At 37.0% G+C, this 12,789-nt stretch overlaps 1 pseudogene; it reads right to left on the bottom strand.

The window, feature by feature from the left end:
- Positions 1-2,212: 2,212 nt before the first annotated feature.
- Positions 2,213-12,789, bottom strand: part of LOC107141218 — a 110,437-nt pseudogene continuing 99,860 nt past the window's right edge.

The raw sequence follows: 12,789 nt of genomic DNA, 5'->3' as shown, positions 1-12,789 counted from the left end.
CTTTCTTTTTTTCCTTCTATCATAAGAAGTCAGAAATTATAGTCTTATTTTCACTCCTTTAGAAGGAATTGGTGTTTTGTTTATGTTTTTTTTCCTCTAGCAGTCTTCTAGGTTTGGTTTGCATTAGTTTTACTACAATATACCTTTTTTTTTTAAGTATTGGGGATTGAACTGAGGGCCCTCATACATGTTGGGCAAGTACTCTACCATTGAGCAACTCCCCCAGCCCCTTATAGGAATTTTCAAATCTTTCTTTTGATGTGTTTCATGAGTTTTAGAAAATTCTCACTTATAACCTGTTCAAGTATGGCTATTGCCCCATTTTTTTCTCTTTTTGAAATTCCAATGTATACTGCATTCATATCATTGTATCTCTAGATATTTTTCTGGTTATCAGTTGCTACATAATAAACTAATGAAGACTTAACAGCATTAAATAACAAGCATTTTAGTATGTTCATGGATTCCTTGGGTCAGTAATTTCTGCAGTTTGTCTTTAATACCAATGAATAGAACCTCAGTGGGGGGTGACTTGAGCAGATGGGATGTAATTGGAGTTCTCCAGAGACACAGAACCAATAGGTTATTTATCTATTTATTATAGAAATTATAGGAATTGGTTCATATGATTAGGGATTGATTCATGTGATTATGGAGACTGTAGGGGTTCCATGATCTCTCTATCTGTGACCTGGATAACTAGGAAAACCAATGGTGCAAGTTCCAGAGTCCAAAGTCCTAAGAACCAGGAGCACTGATGTATAGGTCAGAAGAAAATGAATGTTGTAGGCCAAACAGAGAGAAAATTCATCTTTTCTCCACATTTTTTTCTATCTAGGCTCCCAGCATATTGAATGCCCACCTGCACTGGTGAAGGTTACATATATTGATTCCAATACCAATTTTATCTGGAAAAACCTGCATTAGATGTACCCAGAAATAATATTTTACTAGCTATTTGAGTGCTGCAGCCTGGCTGGGCACAATTCAGGAGCCACTTGTCAAAAGAAACAAATTTTATTTTTAGAACACACACACCAAACCACCCAGCTCCTCAGGAAAAACCTTCAGAGCCCAACTGCCACCACCGGCTTCCCACAAGCCTCTCCACTTCCCCCACTCCTCCTGCTCTTGAGGCTGATTGGCTGGGTCGTGTGGGCAGAGCCCAAAAAAGTCCCCCAATGAGCAGCTCCATGGGGGGGGGGAACAGCCCAATGAGCATCACCGCAGAGGAGCCAATCAGTTGGCAGCTAAAAGTTTGCTGGGGCGGCTGTGAGCCAATCATCAGCTGGCAGCTGGAAGTTTGCTGGCAGCTGGAAGTTTGCTGGGGCCCCTTTGGCTGTGGCTCTCAACATTTGAGCCCAGTCAAGTTGACATATAAAGCTAGCCATTGGAGAGGGGCTAGAATCATCTGAATACTTTTTAAATTCAATACCTGGCTCACCTGGAACTTTCAACCAGCACATTCACATCTAGCCATTTTGTAAGGACTAGAGTTTTCACAAATGGCAGCTTGTTTCTGAAAGAGAGGTTCTCAAGAAGGAACATCTTAGAAAGTATTCTAAGACAACCAGCAGAAGCTGCATGACCTTTTATAACTGCAACTTGGAAATCACATAGCACCACTTCTGACATAATCTATTGGTCATGACTGACACAAGCCCACCCAGATTCAAAGGATAGGTAAATATATCCTTACTCTTGAATAAAGTATCACTGATTTTAGGATCATATTTTAAACCTCCATGATTTATATCTGTCTTTTTAAAACTTGCAACTATTTGTTCTTCCTTGCTTCAGACTTCTTTTTTCCTGTCCTTTCAGTTCACTAGTTCCTTCTTCAGCTATGTCTAATGTACTGTGAAATTCATCCAACTCATTAATGTGAGTTATTGTATTTTCAATTCTAAGCTTTCCACTTCCCATTCTAGATTGAAATTTTCCATCTTGACTTATTTTCTTTCTTTTGTTGTTGTTGTTGTTTAAAGAGATCTTTTTAATGAATACAAAAGCTTGTGAAACAGCATTCTGTTACAATTACACAGCTCTGAACAGGTGAAATCATGGTTACCAAACAACTATCTTTATTACAGCATCTGAAGTATCTGAAAAAGGGAAGTAATAATAAATAACTGTAGCTGCATCACAAGACACTCATTTATTTAATTGCAATAGTGGATCTTGCTACTACATTTTATTCTAAACTTCTTTTTTATTCTTCAGATTCTCTAGGCTTACAAATATCATCAAGCTTCAAAATCATTCTAACAGTTTGTGTTGCAAGAGATATCTGTTGCTTTTTGCTAATAAAGATTTCTATGACATGTTGCATATCATTTGCACCCTTGTGTAAAAAGCCAATTCCAAGAACAGGTTCATCTCCTTAACTTGTCTGGCTTGACTACAGTCATCATCTGGATGGGATTCATGCCACTGTATTCAGAAAGGGCCATGGGGATGACCTCAAATGCGTCTGCAAAAGTTCTCATGATCTACTGCTTCAAGGTTGGGCACTTATCTGCCTCTTGGATAACTGCCAAAGCACAAGTTATTTCAGCAGCACCTCCTCCATACACCACATTATTATCATGGATGAGGTTCTGGATGACACACAAAGTATCATGATGGGACCGTTTGCTTCTTCAATGATCATCTTATTTCCTCTTCTAATGAAGATGTTTATAGTTCTGGAATTCTTGCACTGCTCAATGACAAGCATCTTATCTTTAGTTGTGCCAAATGAAATCTCTTGTACCCAGACTGGCAAAGCCCAGCTTCTTGAGCTTGAGTTCTGAGAATCAAGGGACAATCCATCCTCCCATTGCAATGGCAATCAGCTCAATTTCAGGTCCTCCTATCCAATGAACTGCAGGCAGGTTATTCTGAAGAAGTAAATGATTTGCTTTATCATCAAAGCCCCACTGGCAAATGGCTAGGTTAGCACCAGTTTCTTTAATTTGTTGAATCATCTCTTCAAACTTCTCCTTTTTTTTTTTTTAATTTTTTATTGTTGGCTGTTCAAAACATTACATAATTCTTGATATATCATATTTCACACTTTGATTCAAGTGGGTTATGAGCTCCCATTTTTACCCCAAATACAGATTGCAGAATCACATCAGTTACACATCCATTGATTTACATATTGCCATACTAGTGTCTGTTGTGTTCTGCTGCCTTTCCTATCCTCTACTATCCCCCCTCCCCTCCCCTCCCCTCGCCTCTTCTCTCNTGGATTTGTAAATTTCCTTCACACTACCTATTAATGTGATAACTTAAATTCCTCTTTAGAACAACTAAGGTAGTGGATAATATTTTGGGGATAATGGAATCATTTTTCCAGTTTGTACAAAGGCAACTTGATGTCCATGTTTTACTGTCTGTTTCTGTCCCTGGATTGCTGTTTTTCTATGTATATGCATGGCTCACCCTCATTTCTTTTACATGTTTGCTCAAGGTCATTTTTGCAGTGAGGCTTATTCTGTCTCATTTGAATTACATTTTGCTCTCCTTACTGGCACCCTTAGGTCCCCCAAACTGTTCCTATTGTTTCACACTTAAGATTTAACATGTATATATTTATTTATTATGCTTATTGCTTGCTGTTTATTGTCTGTCTTCACTAGAAATACACTCCACAAGGCTGGGGATGTTTTGTACGATTTTGGGACCGGGGATTAAACCCAGGGGTGCTTAACCACTCAGCCACATCCCCAGCACTTCTTACATTTTATTTAGAGACAAGGTCTTGTTGAGTTGCCTAGGGCCTCACTAAGTTGCTGAGGCTGGCCTTAAACTTATGATTCTCCTGCCTCGGCCTCTTAAACCCCTAGGATTACAGGCATGTATCACCTTTCTTTATTAACTGATATTTTTATAATGCCTGGAGCGTTGCTTGGTAAGCACTTAAAAATATTTTTTAAAAAATAATGGGAAGAAAGTGGAGCCCATTAAGGAATGGTGAGAGGGGGCATTTGGACTTGAGCCTACTATTCAAGTTGAACTTCAAATAAAAAAATTTACAATTATTACATACAGTCAGGACAATGAAAGATTTTCATTGTAGAACTTTTGCACTTTATCCTATTACTATGCCTCATAGCCTGTACTGCACCATGAATTAATATATCTTATTAACCTTGTGATTATTTGCAGGAAGCTCAATTATAGTATTTACATTAAATTCTTAGATATTAATGCATTAATTGGTTCAATGTAAACATTTGAAATATGTCATATTTTTTAGTGATCTTTCTCTGGCATGTCTTCATTTTTAAAATTGACATTGAGAACCTTAAGAAAAGTATCAGGAGAGGCCCAAGATTTTCTCAGCCTCTGAGGCCCTGATACAGACCCCCTGCTCATCACTTTCTAGGCTGCTCTGGGTTTTCTCTTGAATCCTGCTAAATGTGTCATTGCATCTTTAATTACTTTGTCAGCTTGAGCTGGAGTTTAGAGATAACTGTTGCTACAAATAGTTAAAATATCAGCGCATTTTAACCACTGTAAATTTTAGACTAAGAATTTGAGAACAAATTAGATTTTTCTAATAGAAATGTTCTGTGCCTAAAGCCCTAAAGGGGAGTAAAGAAACCAATTAACTTCAATTTAAATAATCATGTCTTAAGTAGCAAATGAACCAAGTTCTATTGTTAGAGAACAACTGTATTAAATCCCCCATAGGTTAGCTTCAAAATGACATTAATGCAGCGGTTTCTTGTCTTACTAATGAAATAAGTTTCTGTTGGTCATTGTGCTCTCTGTTGTCTTGCTGGACAATGTTACTTAGAGTAGAGGAGGGGAATGATTGAAAGATCAAGGAAAGAATAGTTGTGGGAAATTCCCATAGATGTTCCTATTGTTAGTAACTTTTTTAATAAAAGAAACAAAACAACTAATAATTTTATTCCCTGATTGGGGGGGTGTTTAAGAAACCAAGAAAAGCTTATTTTCTTCTAAAACATATATATGTATATACATATATATCTATATGTAATACCTATATATAAAGTCATACATATATAATATATGATTTTCTGTTTGTACTTGCTATTTAAAAATAATGTACTTATGATGATGGAGATCACTACTGCTATTTTAGATACAAACAGGCCTACTAATTTATAACCATAATGACCGAATTTCTGCCAGTCTCCAAACATTAAAGCAACCATCAAAAATATATTAATGAGATATATATTATTAATAAGGTATAAAAGGCATGCACTAAATTCTGGCAGTGTGTTAATGCTTGGAGGTTGATTTTGGATGAATTAATGGTGTAGAGTACAAAGAGCATGAGTTTGGCAGATAGTCGGAAGCCAGATCATGGAAGGTTTTAAATGCTATGCTCAAAGGCTTCAACTCTATTTTTCTCATGCCATCTCTTTTGATTTCTTCCTCTTCATGAGCTTTGGCCATCCGAAATCAGGGTAACCTTACTGGGATTGTCTCTTTATTTTTCATGTGGGGATAATAATCCTACATGATGGGTGAGCTGGGAGAATGAACAGAGGAACACATGCCACTGAGGCTCATACACAATGGATGCTCAATAAATTTTGGTCTTAGTATTATTTTCTAGAAATGAAATGTTGCTTTCTGCTCTCCCTTGTTAACCAATTTTGCACATCACTGTCACATCTTGTCCCTTCCTAATGTTTCTGGGCTTTGAAGAGAAACTTTTCATTTCTTTGTGGTCTTCTGGGGAATTCTAAAGAAGCACTATAGAATTTACCAAAATGGAAAATAGCATGGGTTGACAGAAAATGGAAGAACGAGTTAAAGGGGTCAGTGTATCAAAGCCTTGCCTTCATGGAGATACTTTTTTCCTCATAAACAGCTAGCTGCCTTTGGGGACCACAAAACCTGTGTCTTTGTCCAATTATTTATGCAAATTAAGACAGTTTAACTGGGAAAGGCTTAGTGAAATGTTGTAGAAAAATCTAGTACACTTCCACTATTGCTTGTTTAACAGCAGTGCTATTTTGTAGCAAGAGGAAAATAATTTTGCAGAACACTCCCCAACCCCCACATAAAAAGTATATAATATCATGTTTGTGTTGAAACTTTTTCTTCCAAAATGTCATAACCCCATACGAAAGAGAATTAAAATCCTGTTATTTTAATTTACATCTAGCCACAAGATAAGTAAAGTTATCATTGAAATTCTAATTAAATGGGATGATTGACTAAGGTAGCACATCAAAGAAGAGAAGTGAATATGATAAGTCGAAGACTTATTAATTAGTCTGCGTGGAAGAAATTCCAGGGATGTCAAGCTGAGCCTGCTGCAAGGAGAAAAAAAGCAGACAAGAAAACGCTCATTTCTTTGAAGTTAGGAACTGAGATAGAAATGGAGGTAATTGCGTCTGACTGGATCCAGTAATGAAGAGCTGTAAATCAGACCTCAGAATCGAAGGAAAGATTCAAGTAACGAATGTGGCTGCCCCCCCTGCTGCGAAGAAACAGAATGCAGAGCGCACTAATTGACCAGCCTATTTCCCAGTAGTTCTCTGTTATTATTTATTAATTTTTAATTTCTAAATTATTTACGTCCTGGGAAATTATTCTTGACAGCCTGTTAGGCGTGCCAAAGTTAATGGAGGATGAAAGGACTGGTACCAGAATTAGCAGGGATATAGTCACAGGCTACTGGATTTAATGATTTTGGAAAGAAAAATTGATTTCACACAGCGTGTCACTTTATACTACTTTAGGGATACACCAGCTATTTGATTAATTGAGGAATAACCGATTCAAAGTATATTTGAAGTGTAAATGAGTCACAGTGCTCAGCTGTTTACTTTTCCCCTTTTCTGAGAGATCTGAATTTTCTTGAAGCTGATGATTAAAAGCTGATGAAGACACACTTGCACGCCTTGAATGCACACCTGTTTGATTTGTATTAAATTCAGAAGGGAGGAAAATCATGAAATCTAAGAGAAGGTATTTTTCACTATTCTTTCTCCCTTCTAATCTCTTTCAGTGATTTCTTTACTCCAGCCCACAGACACAGCAGTAGGTGCAGCCTCCATCCCTAGGAAAATTTCTCATTGGCCTTAAAGCAATCAGAAAGTAATAGTGCCTGCTAATGAAGAGAAGGAGCAAAGAGAAGAAAAATATATGAAAAGGACACAATGACTTCAATGAAGAAGAGCCAGCGAGTGATTTGATAGGGAAATGAGTGAGGCAGGATTATACCATCACCATCCAGCCTGTGCCATTTATGACTTTGCCTTTCTGCTATTCATCATTAGCCCTGATGGGTCTACTGTCACTATCTCTACTCCTCTACCTTGACCTAGTCCTTTAATTGGTTTCCTTAGGTCAAATATTCTTCTAATGGATTCTACATTAGTGCTTCTCAAATTTTAACGTGCAAACAAATTACTTGGGGCTCTTGCTACTTGACAGATTTAGAGACAAGTGGGTCTGGGAGCAGGGCCTGAGACTCTGCATTTCTAGTACACTCTTCTGTGAGGTCCATGCTGCTGGCCTTCCACCATTCTTTGAGCAACAGGGTCATACAAAACTCTGTAAATCCATTTTCTTTAAAACAGTGTTTTTAACCATGTAATACTTGCATTCAGAATCCTTTAGCCTGACATTTAACAACATCCCAATTTGCCCAACTGAGCATATCCCGTACATTCCCATTTCCATGTTTTCGTTTTGGTACTGGGGGTTGAATTCTGGGGTGCTTAACCACTGAGCAACATCCCCAGCCCTTTTTTGTATTTTATTTAGACAGGGTCTCACTAAATTGCTTAGGGCCTCATTAAATTGCTGGGGCTGGCTTTGAACTCGTGCGTGATCCTTCTGCCTCAGCTTCCAAAGGCCCTGGGATTACAGGCATGCACCACCACTCCCAGCACCTCCATGTTTTTGTTGATGCCGTTTCTTCTTCATGAAATGCCTGTGTCTTTGGGGATTCTACCAGTGCCTCAAGGTGTATTTCAAATGCCACATCCTCAATGTTGGCTATTCTACCTTTTCCCACAACCAGACATGGGTTCTCCTTCAAATTCTTTATCTTACACTTTTTTTGGCCATGGTATCTTTGATCTTAAGTTATTGTTGTTAATGCAGTAATTTTTCCTATTTACATATAGGATTGGTGTGCCTATAGAAGTAGAGACTGGGCCTTGTCTTTGTATCCTCCTCAAGTACAGGTGCAAAGCAAAGCACAGAGTATATCTTTAAGGAATATTTCAGTCAAGCTGAATTATGTGAGAGTATATATCACATAGTTCCTGCAAACTTGTAGCATCTCTGAAATCCTTAAACATCATTCACAGGTTCTGATTTTTTTGTTACTTTAATTTATTCATTCATGTACTTACTCTTTTACTCATAAGCAATTGAGGGTTCTTTTTGTGGCAGGGCAGTGCCAGGGGCTGAGAACACTGAATTGAAACAACAGCATCCCCCACTAAGAGGTGATGACACTCCCATGCTTAATTGCCCTTCTCTGTACCTCCTTCTTTGTATCTCCTAACGCCAACTCCCAAATATATAAATTATCCAAGCAAGAACTCATTCACCTTACAAAAAAGCAAAAGTATTCTTGATAATTCTGTATCTGTTAGAGATCCAAGCACCATTACCTCAGAATTTGGACTGCTATGAATCCTGAGGAACTTTCTATTGTAATTGGACTTTGCATATGTCATTCTTTCCAAAAAAATTTAAAATTCTTAAAGCCTTGGCCATTTACCATAACTCTTCCCAGCCCATCCCCATCTCCAAGACAAGATTTTAATCACTGCACCAGATCTTTAATTGTTGCTGCTATTTGTCCTAGGTTCCCCAAGGTAGGGCTCCACTACAGTTTATTTTAGTTTTGCATTACTGGGAATTAAACCTGGGGCACTGTACCACTGAGCTACATCCCAAGCTCTTTTTCTTTTCTTTCTTTTTTGAAACGGGGTCTCACTAAATTGCACTTGAACTTGAGATGGATTTGAACTTGAGATCTTCTGACTCATCCTCCCAAATTGCTGGGATTACAAACATACTCCTCCTGTCCAGCCCCATGACACTTTAATGAACTTACCCTGCACCATTTTTTTTCAAATTCTTTCCCTTTTTCTCTCTGTGTTTTCTGCTTGTATCTCATACCCTTTGTCCTTCCCCAATTTCCAGCCTTAACTTCTATATTCTAGCAAATGCAGAGGGAAAAAATATTTAAGAAAAACTTATATTTACCATAAAGATTCAGTCAAAAAATAAACCACAACAAGCAATATGTCGTGAAATGTATGAGAGAGAAATATGGGGTATATGGTGTCTAACTACCTAAACTAAGATAAAGAAAATAATATTATGGTTCTTTAATGACAGGAAATAGATGCCAACTCTGGGTAATAAGCAAACAGGGAAGGAGAAAGATGCAGGATTGCTCAGAGAAGACACAATGTAATTCAATGGAACTGGATTTAGAAATGAAGGACTGGCTCCCAGTGCGAGACTGATCCCTTAGCATCAGGCTAGGAGAACCTGCTGGGTCTAGATTTTACTCTCTTTGCTAACCACTGACTCATAAGTGGAATGACACAGAGAGAAGAAAATTACTGGAACTGAGCCATTCTCCTTGGAAAGACCAGCTACTGGTTCCTTTGTCTCCAGAGCCATCTTGGTTCCATTTCTTCTTAAAATTGTATCTGTTTAGCTTTTTCTTCAACTGATTTTTATCACTGGAAGCCAAAGCACTCTGATATAAGAGACTGTTAGAATAGCAGGTGCTCAGCAGAGGTTTGCTTATCTTCCAAGTAGAATATCTGATATGAACAGCGTGTCTTTTTACTCTTCTCACAGCTCCAAACGATTTACTGAGAACAACACCCTTAAAGAAGAGGCAGTCAAAGGGGAGCTTCAGTGGAATTATTTTAAAATATTACTTAAAAGGCCAAACCTTAGAGCTACTAGAAGTGAAAGTGTAGAAACTCTTTTGGTGGAATATTTTTAGTGGTCATGTTCATATCAGCATATGAGTAATTCAAACTGCTAGTTACTAAGGCACAGTGTAAAGCAAAACCAGTATGGTTCTGGCATAGGAACAGACCAATGGAACCAAATAGTACAGAAATTTATCTATATGTAGATGGGAATTCGATATATGATAAATGCTGTAAAAATGGAAAAGAATGTTTTCTTTTAGAGTTTTAGCTTATAAAAGGCTGAATCTTTTTATTCTTCTCCTTCTCCTTCTCCTTCTCCTTACTGGGGAGTGAATCCAGGGCTGCTTAACCACTGAGCCACATCCCTGGCCCTATATTGTTTTTTTTTTTTTTTTCTTTTTGAGACAGGGTCTCACTGAGTTACTTAGGGCTTTGCTAAGTTGCTGAGGCTGGCTTTGAACTCTCAATCCTCCTGCCTCAGCCTCTGGGATTACAGGTGAGCAACACCACACCTGTCTAAAGGTTAATCCTGTAATTTATAATTTAGCTCATTTATTTTTATTGTGATATCTGAGAAAATGTCAATCATTACATTTTCTGTCTTTGATTATTGAATATTTAGCAAGCATTCTTTCCATTTCAGGAAAATATTACATTGGAGTTAATAGTACTCTATTCTTTTGTAATTCTCTTGAGGAACAATGGCAAAGAACAAGATCACTAAAGCCATGGTCTTCTGTTTCCTTCAACAGTTTTATAACTTAGCAATGATTCTTTCTTTCTTTTTTTTTTTTGTAACAGGGAATTGAACTCCAGGGATACATAATCACTAAGCCACATCCCTATCCCTTTTTATTTTTTGTTTTGAGACAAAGTCTTGCTAAGTTGCTTAAGGCCTTGCTAAATTGCTGAGGCTAGCTTTGAACACATGATCCTCCTGCCTCACCTCCCAAAGCCTCCTGAGCTGCTGGGATTATAGGCATGCCTCATCACACCCATCTGCAATGATTCTTAACATTAGGATGTATATACTAAGACTTCTAAACATCTGTACCAAAAACTCTTTTCATAGAACCTGCCTTAGAAAACTGAGCACAAATATTTTTAATATATACCATACAGTGGAACAAAGCAATAAAGGAAACAGTAATTCTTTGTATTAAAACTCCAATAATTCTGTTTTTCAAAATCTAGCATAGATTGGTCAATACATATCATTGTTGAAATAATTATCAAGCTGAAATTCTTTATTGATGGCTATAAAGGATTTAAAAATTTCTTTACCACAAATTCAAGGGTTTGTTTGCTCTGGGTGCATAACAATTCTTCATAATTTTTTAAATCCTGTGAGACACAAATACACCCAAAGTATGCATGGGCAATATTTTTTATATTACATGATCCATCTATATTAAAGAAAAGTACTTACAGTTTTTCGAAGTATCAAATTGTCTTTGATAGTGTTAGAGAAAGCTCATGATCTATAGGTTGTTGTTTGGTGGTTTAGTTCATAAAATACCCTCTTTAGTTTTTTCCTCAGATTTTTTTTTTCTGGCAAAATTTCTACGACTAAAATAATTTCTTTTATTATCTCTATCTAAAAGTGCTTCTATTCTGTTTTCTTTTCTGTCCTTCTTTCCTCCCTCCCTTTTTTTCTTTCTGCAACAATACAAGACAGTTTTAGCTAGCTAAAATTATAAGCTCAGTTTCTGTTAAAAACTATTAAGAATTTTTTTTATTGTCAGTCATGGTGGCACATGCTTATAATCCCAGCACATGGGAGACTGAAGCAGGAGGATCACAGGTTTGAGACTAGCCTGGGAAACTTAGTGAGGCTCTGTCTCAAAAAAAAAAAAAAAAAATTAGAAGGATTGGGGATGTAGCTTAGTGGTAGAACACCCCTGGGTTCAGTCGCTAGTATCTCTAAATATAAATAAATAAATAAATAAAGTCTGTTGCATATTTAATTCCCATTTCAAACTACTAAATCATTAATTCCTTTTTGACTATCAAGAGGAAATTTCTTATAATATGTATTTACTTAAAATGTCTCCTAATAGTGTCCAATTTATTACTTAAAATATTTTTATACAGTTTTCTCCTTTTTCTGTACTGCAGCAAATTGCAATTTCCATTCACTATAAAATTTGTGACATATTTTTCTCTAGTCACTTTTTTTAAATTGGCCCAGTTGTGGTACTAGTTTCTATATATCTACTGGATTCTGCATTGATAGTATGAATTCACTTTATGGTTAACATTGGTTCCTTCTTTTAGTTGATGTTTGTGTGTTTTTTAAGATGGGATCTCAGTATTTTGACCAGGCTGACTTCAAACTCCTGGGCTCAAGTGATTCTCCTGCTTCAGCTTCCTGAGTCACTAGGATTATAGGTGTGTGCCACCAGGCCTACCTTTGGTTCACTTATTATTTTTAAAATATTTTTTTTATTTATACATGGATGAAGTACTTTATTTTGTTTATTTACTTTTATGTGCTTCACACATGGGAGGCAAGTGCTCTACAGCTGAGCCACACCCCAGCCTCTTGGTTCACTTATTTTTTTTTTTTGTTTGTTTTTTTGTTTTGTTTTGTTTTTTTTTAATTTTTTATTGTTGGCTGTTCAAAACATTACATAATTCTTGATATATCATATTTCACACTTTGATTCAAGTGGGTTATGAGCTCCCATTTTTACCCCAAATACAAATTGCAGAATCACATCAGTTACACTTCCATTGATTTACATATTGCCATACTAGTGTCTGCTGTGTTCTGCTGCCTTTCCTATCCTCTACTATCCCCCCTCCCCTCCCCTCCCCTCGCCTCTTCTCTCTCTGCCCCCTCTACTGACATTCATTTGTCCCCCTTGTATTATTTTTCCCTTTC

Source organism: Marmota marmota, unplaced genomic scaffold (assembly GCF_001458135.2).
Source record: "Marmota marmota marmota unplaced genomic scaffold, marMar, whole genome shotgun sequence".
In the NCBI taxonomy this organism is placed as follows: domain Eukaryota; kingdom Metazoa; phylum Chordata; class Mammalia; order Rodentia; family Sciuridae; genus Marmota; species Marmota marmota.
This window is presented reverse-complemented; position numbering and strand designations above follow the sequence as displayed.